Raw genomic sequence first — 11043 nt, forward strand, 5'->3', positions numbered from 1 at the left:
GAACCTACAGGCACCTCCTCTTGTGGAATGTTTAAAAAGTTAACCTATTAAAGAAAACAGTCAACTTCTTGTGAAGGTTTCGCAAAAATGTGGATCAGTTTGTTTTATTTGGGAATCCCTGTGTGCTCCTTTAATTATTTTAAGTTTACAAAGCTCAAGAGCGTGCTCAGAGTCTCTCAGCAGTTAAGGCCTAACTGATCTGGAACACGTTGATCCTGTGTATGCACTCTGCCATAATTACATGTCTCAGACCAAGCTCTACTTGTATATAAGCCAACCTTTGCAATAATAATAATAATCCCCACAACAGCAAGCTGGGAATGATCTTCAGCTCAGTGGATCTGCATGCAGACAGTACTACGTAGGTACAATTGATGCTGGCATGTCCAGGTTGAGCTGGGGATGCCCTCCATCCAAAATCTTGCCGAGCCCTGCCAGTCTGTGTAGACAATATTGATTTAAATGGACCCAAAGTCAAACAGCCTATGCTCCACAAGGTGGTCCACTGGAAATCAGAGCGTGGTTTATTGGTGGCCTGCTTTCTGCTCACTGCTGTATTCTGCTCAGTGCATTATTTCCCCAAGTTTTCCTTGGGAAACACAAAAGGAGATTCCCTAGATTACTCAATAACCTGTGATCGCCTTATCACCTTCCGTCTTGGGTGGTGAAAAAAGTCACATGATAAACGAGGCTCTGCATAGTTTCATTCCATTTCTGGTTTCCCAGTATGCAAGTATGTTGTCTGGCATCTTGAGAATCTTCTTTTGTTTATAGTTCTTTAAAAATAACCAACAGTTGTCAGGGAAGGCTCGAAAATGTTTGGGTTGCATCTAGGAAGAGGAAGCTCAGGAAACAAGTGCAAAAGGGGTTGTGCAACGTTCACTGTTTGGGGCAGTGGGGAGGGGGGGAACTCCAAGGATTTGTGCCACTCTATGCTGCTGTTCAAGGGACGCGGGTGGCGCTGTGGGTTAAACCACTGAGCCTAGGGCTTCGATTGGTGGTTCGAATCCCCGCGACGGGGTGAGCTCCCGTTGCTCAGTCCCAGCTCCTGCCAACCTAGCAGTTCGAAAGCACCTCAAAGTGCTACAGCGGGAAGGTAAACAGTGTTTCCGTGTGCTGCTCTGGTTCACCAGAAGCAGCTTTGTCATGCTGGCCACACGACCCAGAAGCTGTACGCCGCCTCCCTCGGCCAATAACACGAGATGAGCACCGCAACCCCAGAGTCTGTCACAACTGGACCTAATGGTCAGGGGTCCCTTTACCTTTTTATGCTGCTGTTCACACAATCTTGCAAAGCTCACCCGACTGCTTTCCCTCCCCAAACTGAGGAGTCTTTTGATATGGTCCCCATTGCTTATATTTCAGCTGGAAGCAGGGAGTGCCTTGCCTCAGTGAATTAACAGTGAGGCTCTGGCTCCTTCCCCACTCGGCCATCAAGGAAGGCTTAGTCCATTGCAGCGGTGCTATTTAAAAACAGGGAAGTGAAACTGATAAAAGACTGAGGACCATCTGTGCAATGCTGCTAGTGGGATAGATATGACCTTGCAGATAAATAAAGCACATTTTGAAAAGGCATTCGTGTTTATTGTTGCTTTATTACACCATCAATGTGCATATCACTTGAAAGCATAACAGGACAGTCCCTGCCCCCAATGAACTTACAATCTAAAATTCAACATCAGAGAAGAGGCAATCTGTGCTGGAGGCCTTGTGTAGACCGTGGAAGTCTCTCTTGTTACAGGTACTTAGATTCTCAGCAAGTAATGGAGATTTGGGAGTTGTGCTTGTAACAATGAGCTTACAATTCTAACTACAGGAAGGTGGCATAAGTAAGGTCATTGTAAATTGCCCCTATTCCAAACTTGGTTCAGAGACTCCTACTGCCAGCTGAGACAGCTGGTGAGCATGGATCAAGCTGGGCCCTAGGCCACATGATTCAGTCTTTCCTTGTCTCATTCCGCCCCCCATGCTTCTTTGGGGGGATATATGCTGGTGTAAGTCATGCTGTGTCAGGATGGCCGAGTGGTCTAAGGCGCCAGACTCAAAGCTCATATCCTTCCCAGGCTCTGGGTGTTCTGGTCTCTGAATGGAGGCGTGGGTTCAAATCCCACTTCTGACACATCCTTTGGGATGTGGGTGGCGCTGTGGGTTAAACCACAGAGCCTAGGGCTTGCCGATTAGAAGGTCAGTGGTTCGAATCCCCGCAACGGGGTGAGCTCCCGTTGCTCGGTCCCAGCTCCTGGTTTAGACCACAGCGCCACCCGTGTCCCCTGACCGCTTTTCCTTAGGTTCGGACATTCCTATTTTCATCAGAGAAATGTTGAAGGGTGTTGTGTACTGAGCTAGGGTTCTAGAACAATAGGCAGGTAGAATCCTATAATGCAACAACCAGATTTGCCTGCAGGAGCAGCCCAATCAGGCCCCAGGAAAAAGTTAATCAGCCTATTAGGTCAGGAGGATCCTAGAATGCAACAACAGTCCAATCAGACTCCAGGAGGGAAGCCGAGTCAGCCAATCACACGGGACCCATTGTGTAAATAATGTACATATATAAAGCCTGAGGTTCGGGGAGGGGGGTTCAATTTGCTCAGAAAGGGTATGGCATAGGTCCTGCAGTTAGGATTCCTCTGTTATAATATCTGAATGGTTATGGGTTATTCCCCCATCCCTGATTTACATGGATTGCAGAGCAACTGTACATGTAAAAACCAGCTCCTGGAAGGGCTTCTCTGAAAGACGAACGTGATGGGGAAAGGTGCCAGATGGCTGTTGGTGTTACATCAGCAGCTAAGAACCCAGGAATCCTGCTGGATATTCCACACAGCCTCGGAGGACTGATTTGATAACGGGATTTTTGTAAAATGAGCCACCGTCTAGCTGATTGCACCTCTCACAAGGCTCTGAGTTGCAAACCTCAACTGACTTTTAACAAGCTTCCGCAAACCTCTGGGAGATCAGGAGGCACCCTTGCCAGTCACTGGGGGAATTAACATTATCAATTATCTTGCTAATTGCTCCCCCACAATGCAGGTGCCCTGTTCCCAAGGCATCGGCCCTCTTACTGCATCTTATCAGAAATCAAAGAGGCACAGGTAAGCTGTGATCATGGGAGGGAGAATTCTTGCATCTCTGGTTGTGTTGTGATTATGCAACGGTGACGTTCCAAAAGCTTGACATTTCTGGTTCTACCGGAATGTCGCAGCTGAAACGTCGGGCGTTACATAAGGGCCTGTGAGAGTGCATCAACTGTTCCACAAAAGACCAATGTTGAGAGGAAGGCGAGTCAGGGCAGCTGACAGAGAGGGGAGCCAGGAACCAAGGGGACAGAGCATTGGGGTGGCAGAGCTAAATAATAAAAACAAAACGAGGCATTGCTCATGCAAAGGCCCCTGTTCCAACAGGAAGCTCTTCCTGTCTGGGTGGACCCAGTGGGCAGCCAGAACTGCCCAGGAAGAGCTGCAAGCTGCAGTCATCATCCTCAGTTATTTGTATGCTGCCTTTCCATTGGAAACCAATCTCAAGGCGCCTCCCAGCACTACAAACTTTACCTAATTCACTAGCCCCTCTTTACTCTGCCCTCTGACACTTGAGATTAGGGTTGCCAGACTCAATAGAGGACAGGACTTCTGTGCCTTTAATTGCCCTGCTCTCTTTTGAGTCTGGGAACCTTAAAGAGAAACCAGCAGACCCTTTGTTTAATTTCCAAGCAAAGGGTCTGCCAGTTTCTCTTTAAGGTTTCCAGACTCAAAAGAGAGCAGGGCAATTAAAGGCACAGAAGTCCTGGCCTCTATTGAGTCTGGCAACCCTACTTGAGATGTACATCTTTTAGGAGCCACCCAATACTTGTGACCGCAATTTGTTGAAACCGATTTACATGTTGTCTTCTAAATTGTCGCGGCATGCCCTGGGACCTTAGGGCAAAGGGAGTGTGAGAAATTAATCATAACAACAACAGTGACAAGACAAGTCAAAAAGGAAAACAGCTGTAAACAACAGGCTAGTGAAAACTCATATTAATAAATATGCAGTAAGATCGGGCAGTCCACCAATCATCTGCTGGAAAGCCTAACGATAAAAATACATAATCCAGAGAGCAGCAAAAGAATAAATTAATTAAAAATGCATCCCTAAAATTGAGTAAAGTAAATAACCCCATGATGGTACCCTGAATGGTAGCAATATTTGTAGGTGGAGTCAGTCAAGGCCACACCCTCCCAGTCCCAGGCCACAAAAGCAGGGAGGAGGTCACAGCAAAAAAGGGTCTCTGGCACCTTTGTCAGGATCCAAGCATTTCCCCCTCCTCTGGTTTCCAGCAACTGGAATTGGACACATTACTGTCTTTAGCTGTGGAGGCAGAGCTTAGCCATAATGGCAAGTAGCCATTGATAGCCCCCTCCTCCATGAATTTGCCTTAATTTTTAGAGAGCCATCTCAGTTGGTGACCATTGCTGCCTCCTGTGGAAGTGAGTTCCATTGTTTAACTGAGCAACAAAGTACTGTCCTTCCTTTTCTTTCTCCAGAAGCTTCTAACATTCAGCTTCATGGGATGCGCATGAGTTCTAGCATTAGGAGAGAGGGAGGAGAAATTTTCTCTATCCCCTTTCTCCATGCCTGCATACCTTTATGAACTTCCATCTTGTGTCACCTCTTAAAAAGGTAAAGGGACCCCTGACCATTAGGTCCAGTCGTGACCAACTCTGGGGTTGCAGTGCTTATCTCGCGTTATTGGCCGAGGGAGCTGGCGTACAGCTTCCGGGTCATGTGGCCAGCATGACCAAGCCGCTTCTGGCGAACCAGAGCAGCACACGGAAATGCCGTTTACCTTCCCGCTGTAGTGGTACCTATTTGTCTACTTGCACTTTGACATGCTTTCGATCTGCTAGGTTGGCAGGAGCTGGGACCGAGCAACAGGAGCTCACCCTGTTGTGGGGATTCGAACTGCCAACCTTCTGATTAGCAAGCCCTAGGCTCTGTGGTTTAACCCACAGCACCACCCGCGCCCCATGTTACTCACCTCTTTTCTCCACCCTAAAAAGCCCAAAACATTGGCCTTGCCACTCTCATCGAGGTTGCTACCATTTAAAGAAGTGCATAGGAACCTGCCTATACTGAGCCAGGTCATTGATCCATCTAGCTCAGTATTGTCTACACTGATTGGCAGCGGCTCTCCAGCATTATCAGACAGGGAGCCTCTCCCAAGCCTACGTGGAGATGCTGGGGATTGAACCTGGGACCTTTGGCTTGCAAAGCAGACGCTCTACCACTGAGCTAACCCCAACCCTTCACTGTTTGGTTGGATGCAGTGGGATTCACTTCTGAGTAAAGCATGCCTTGACAGAATTGGGTTGCTGCATATAGCAGCAGCAACATTTCCCACTCCTGCCCTCTTACCCCATCCAATTTATTTTGTGTTGCTATTTTAAAGATACTGCAGTATTGCGCTGTCTCCTTCAGAATCTCCAGTGCTCCAGGGCAGGGCAGTCTTCCAAGCACTATTTGAGCTACAATACATCCTCCTCTGTAAATTGGCATTCCCATTTCCTCCCCTCACCCAATCTTTCAATAAAGTTGTCAACAATTAAAATTCTGGGCTGGTCATTTCAGAGCCTCAGTGTCTGGGCCTATAAAATGGGCAATAAAACTATCGCCCTAGCATGCCAGGGAAGTTAATTAGCTGATGTGCAGACGGATGGAGACAGAAATAGCTGTGAGTTGTTATTATTGTGGTTGCTGCCTCTTAAGTGAACTAAAGGCCAAGGGTACCGATCCCTTTTGTGGCATTCCACAGACGTGATACACGAGGGAAGCATTTCCGTCCTAGAAGGAACTAAACAACTTAAGAGGAAGTTTGAAAGCTACAAATCGGGTTCCTTTGAAAACAATGATACATGCAAGGTACATAATCAGAGACATGGAAATGACACCATTCTTACGCTTATTATTGATGGCTGTGAAGCTTAGCGAAAGCCAGGGCATTCCAGGGATCTGCCCCCCAGACAAACACAACCCCTTCCCATATTGCACATCTGAAGAGCCCTGCTGGGAACCTGAGGGTCACCTAGGTCAACATCCTGCAATGCAGGAATCTCTTGCTCAATGTGGCTCTTGAACCCGGAGCTTAACAGCGACATACTCAACCCAGATGGAGCATGTCAGTTGTGAGTCCCAAATTGCAGTCTGTAGAACTCAAAGAGTGATATTAAGACTCAAGTAATTATAATAAGTGGTAGTAGTAAGGTTACTGAATTGCAGATGGGGGAAGGCAGGTCTCTGTCCCAAGGACAATACAATTTATACATCACCAATAATGTGGGGTGGTGGGGGTGAGGCAAAGTTTGAAAAAAGATATATGGGTACAAAGTACTCTTAATGCACTTAGGTCTAGTTTCAGTTGTGGGTGATGACTAGCCGATGACTTAATGAACAAATTTGAGGTGAGATATACTGTAATACGAAGACAGGAGTGCCTGGCGTGCTATGGTCCATGGGGTCACGAAGAGTCGGACACGACTAAACGACTAAACAACAACAACAAATACTGTAATACTTGTACAGTGGTACCTCGACTTACGAATGACTTGACTTACGAATGTTTCGAGTTACGAACAGAGTTCAGTCCGCCATTTTGGATGCGGTTTAGATAGGATTTTTTCGACTTATGAATTTTTTAAATTCCCCCCCCCATTGGCTTCGACTTATGATTTTTTTGACTTACAAAGGTCCATTCGGAACGGATTAAATTCGTAAGTCGAGGTACCATTGTATTATCATTTATTCTTCCCTTCCCTTGCATAGAAATAGCTTCAATTGCTAAATCTTGTCACTTTCACTGTGCATTGTCTGTACAGTATTGGGTTTGAAACTAGTTACAGGTAGGTGTATCTGAAGAAGTGTGCATGCACACGAAAGCTCATACCAAAATATAAACTTAGTTGGTCTTTAAGGTGCTACTGAAGGAATTTTTTTTATTGGGTTTGAAACTGTTCAAGACATGAGACATTGTTTTTAATGGTTTGCATATAGATGGAGTGGTTTTTACTTGTTTTTTTTTTACTGCATATATGGAATGGTTTAAATCATTTATACACATTGAATTATTTTTTTATATGGGATTGTTTTAAAAGGTAGAATTGTTTGTGCATATATGGGATTGTTTTTAATTTTTTTATTGTTGGTGTTTCTGCGGGGAAATTGCTTTGAGATATTTTATGGGAAGTGAAATCAAATAAGTTTTTTTATATAAAAAAATTCACCACCTCCTTTGATTAGATTTCATATATCTTAAGTTCCACCCTGTTTTTGTAATGGTAAGTTGTTTTAAACAGTGTTTTTAATATTGTGTATTATTGTGTTTTAATATTCATGTTGTGTTATAAACCACCCTGAGACCGAGGGCAGGGTAATAACTTGTAATAACAATAAAAATAATAATAGCCTCTGACATTGCAACACTCCTTTCTCTACACTTCCTGTTTCTTCTCTCCAAACTCTCTTCTCTGCTTTGAATTCTTTCTTTCCCTGTGTTTATACACCACCTTTTAACAGCACCAGTAGCTTATTAATGCTTTAAAAAAAAGTGGGACATTCTATTCATGGATCTCCTGTGGCACACCTGGTTTAGCCCTTGAGGTTGCAAGCCTGAGGGCAGGGCCCATGAGCTATTTTTGTTTGATGAAATGCACCTCGCCTTTGTGAGAGCTCCGTACATAAACAATAAGGAACAAGAACAAGAATTCTAATGAAGGCAGTGAAGATGTTTGAAGAGGGGGATCATAGGAGAGATGGAGAGATAGCTGGATAATATCTTCTTGTATCATAAAAAAAAGCTTTGATCAAAGGTATGCCTTTTTAAATTAAAGGTTTATATAGAAGATGACTGCTGGACTCAAATCCCTATCATCATTTTTTGTGCAGATCTCATCCATTCAGGTAGATGCTGGGAGATGTGCTTCATGCAATAAAGCACACCTTCATTACCTACCCCATGGGTGGGCAAACTAAGGCTCGGGGGCCAGATCTGGCCCAGTTGCCTTCTAAATCCGCCCTGCGGACGGTCTGGGAATCAGCATGTTTTTACATGATTAGAATGTGTCCTTTTATTTAAAATGCATCTCAGGGTTATTTGTGGGGCCTGCCTGGTGTTTTTACATGATTAGAATGTGTCCTTTTATTTAAAATGCATCTCTGGGTTATTTGTGGGGCATAGGAATTCATTCATTCCCACCCACCCCCCAAAAAAACATAGTCCGGCCCCCCACAAGGTCTGAGTGACAGTGGACCGGCCCACGGCTTAAAAGGGTTGCTGACCCCTGACCTACCCCCTCTCCAAAAGTGGGTGCATGATAACAAATAACAACAGCCCAATAGCACAAAGGTGTGTTGTTGTTTTAATAAAATAAAATAAAACATCGGCAACACTGAACAGATTCACACAGTACATGCTTAAAATGGATTGTATTTTTTAAAAAATAGAGAAAGTAAAAGAAGCAGTTGGGGGGGAAAGATTGATAATGGTAACCATGGAAGGGTGGAGAGGAGTCGAAGGATTCAAGGAATCCTAATTGATGATTTTGATGTTTAATGTTTGAACTCAAATTTGCAATGTAATTTTTTTTAATTTTTTTTTTAAAGAAGAAAAATATTGGAGGAACCCACTGGGAAAGTGTGAGATAAGTGGCGTGTGGTCAGTGTCTTAGGTAGACTAGGCTAATCCCCTAAATCTTCTCCTGCTGCCTCCTTCCCAAAGCCCAGGAAGCTTCTACCCATCTTAGGTAGGCACGGTGCTCACATGTGCAACATCATTTTCCTCCACCCACCCATCACCCTTGCAAGGTTGTACCTCTGGCCCCAACTGTTCCCCTACAAAAAAAAAAAATTCACTGCACGCCCACTGGAGATAATCATCATGATCAGGGGTCAGCAAACTTTTTCAGCAGGGGGCCGCTCCACTGTCCCTCAGACCTTGTGGGGGGCCGGACTATATTTTTTGGGGGGGGGGGAAATGAACTAATTCCTATGCCCCACAAATAACCCAGAAATGCATTTTAAATAAAAGCACACATTCTACTCATGTAAAAACACCAGGCAGGCCCCACAAATAACCCAGAGATACATTTTAAATAAAAGGACGCATTCTACTCATGTAAAAACATGCTGATTTCTGGACCGTCCGCGGGCCGGATTTAGAAGGCGATTGGGCTGCATCCGGCCCCTGGGCCTTAGTTTGGGGATCCCTGATCATGATGATAATCACCATATAACATCTGCACACATTTTGTGCAAAGAAATCAGGAGAAATTGCCTTAATTCATCTGCAACGAGCCCCCTCCATTCTCCTCTTTAGACTGAAGCAAACTGCAGCCAAGGCTTATTAATTTAGCTAATTGTTTGCTGATGTAATTTGTGTCCCGCATCTCAAATACAGATTTCTGTTCCCTGGCTCAATATGTTCTCTATCATAAACATATTTTTTCTCCCTTTAAAAAAGAACGAGGAAGAGTTCTGTGTCATCTGAAAGCTCACATGCCACAGCAATAAAGCGCGATTGGTACAGTACTTATGAAGGTGGTTGTTGTTTTATCGTGCCTGAAAAAGTTTCAGAATGTCAAATTCTTAGGGAAGCTTTTCATGTTTAATAGATTACTGCATTTTAATGTTCTGTTCTGTCGGAAGCTGCCCAGAGTATCTGGGGAAACTCAGCCAGATGGGCGGGGTATAAATATATTATTATTATTATTATTATTATTATTATTATTATTATTATTATTATTTCTGGCCTGGCTACCACATAACACATTTGCACGCATAGCAGAATATGCACCTTGCAGTTTGCAGCTTCTGTTTTGGATGGTAAAAACTGCCGATGCCCAACTCACCTTACAAATATAATTAAACGGCACACGGCATGTTCAACAGATTTTGCTATCATGCTGCAGTTTTGCCTCAACCGCCCCCTCGAACGCATCCTCAGCCTTTGTCCCAAGAAGCAGGAAAACATTCCTCCTTCGAGCCGGAATCGAACCAGCGACCTAAGGATGACTACAGTAGTACTCTACAGTCCTCCGCTCTACCAGCTGAGCTATCGAAGGGGTGATGGGAACCTTCTCTGAGTCATTCCTTTTCCCTTTCAGTTTGTGGCTTGCCTAATACTGACAGCGCACGTAGCTCTTCAGTTTAATAATCTGGCCTTGACTCATTTCCTTTAGAACTCCATGTTAATCAGCAGCTTCCACTAGGGAAAAAAAAAGGAATTGCCCAAAGGGTTGGCTGTTGTCTTGCATGTAAGGTTTTTGTTTCTGGCCATGCTAATACAGGTCACACATGATCTCAGGCATCTACGCATACACAAATGTAAACACAGTCCCCTTCCTCACCTCATCAGCTGAGGAAGAAGGGTAGACAGGCCCCTGATTCTTGAGACTATCAATATGGTGAGTGGAGAGATGTGTGTGTGTGTGTGTGTGTGTGTGTGTGTGTGTCCCAATGCTTGTCATAGTGCTGTGCTGGGAAAATGAGGTTTTACCCTCTCTGTTCAGCTCAGCACCACAATGGGAATGTGCTGTCTCCACTTGCCACTGCATTGTTTGTTTGTTTCACTGGCAACTAACTCCTCCCCCACCAGAAAATTGGGTCGGTGAAAAGTGAGCAGCTGGGGAAAGGTCAGTGGCTCCCAGTACGTTTCCGAGCACAATTCAAATTGTTGGTGCTGACCTTTAAAGCCCCGAACGGCCTCAGCCCTGTATACCTGAAGGAGCGTCTCCACCCCCATCTTTCAGCCCGGACACTGAGATCCAGCACCGAGGGCCTTCTGGCGGTTCCCTCACTGCAAGAAGTGAAGTTACAGGGAACCAGGCAGAGGGCCTTCTCGGTAGTGGCACCCGCCCTGTGGAACGCCCTCCCATCAGATGTCAAGGAAATAAACAACTATCTGACATTTAGAAGACAACTGAAGGCAGCCCTGTTTAGGGAAGTTTTTAATGTTTGATGTTTTATCGTGATTTTAATATTCTGTTGGGAGCCGCCCAGAGTGGCTGGGGAAACCCA

General features: G+C 45.0%; 2 non-coding genes across 2 annotated transcripts; one reads left to right on the forward strand and one right to left on the reverse strand.

The window, feature by feature from the left end:
* The first annotated feature begins 2008 nt into the window (after positions 1-2008).
* On the forward strand, positions 2009-2119 carry TRNAL-CAA (transfer RNA leucine (anticodon CAA)). Its single transcript has 2 exons — positions 2009-2046; positions 2074-2119. It is a non-coding gene; the product is annotated as a tRNA-Leu (tRNA).
* Positions 2120-10000: 7881 nt separating this feature from the next.
* TRNAY-GUA (transfer RNA tyrosine (anticodon GUA)) lies at positions 10001-10088 on the reverse strand. Its single transcript is given in 2 exon segments — positions 10001-10036; positions 10052-10088. It is a non-coding gene; the product is annotated as a tRNA-Tyr (tRNA).
* Positions 10089-11043: the final 955 nt, after the last annotated feature.

The sequence above is a fragment of the Zootoca vivipara genome, chromosome 2 (assembly GCF_963506605.1).
Source record: "Zootoca vivipara chromosome 2, rZooViv1.1, whole genome shotgun sequence".
NCBI classification, from domain to species: domain Eukaryota; kingdom Metazoa; phylum Chordata; class Lepidosauria; order Squamata; family Lacertidae; genus Zootoca; species Zootoca vivipara.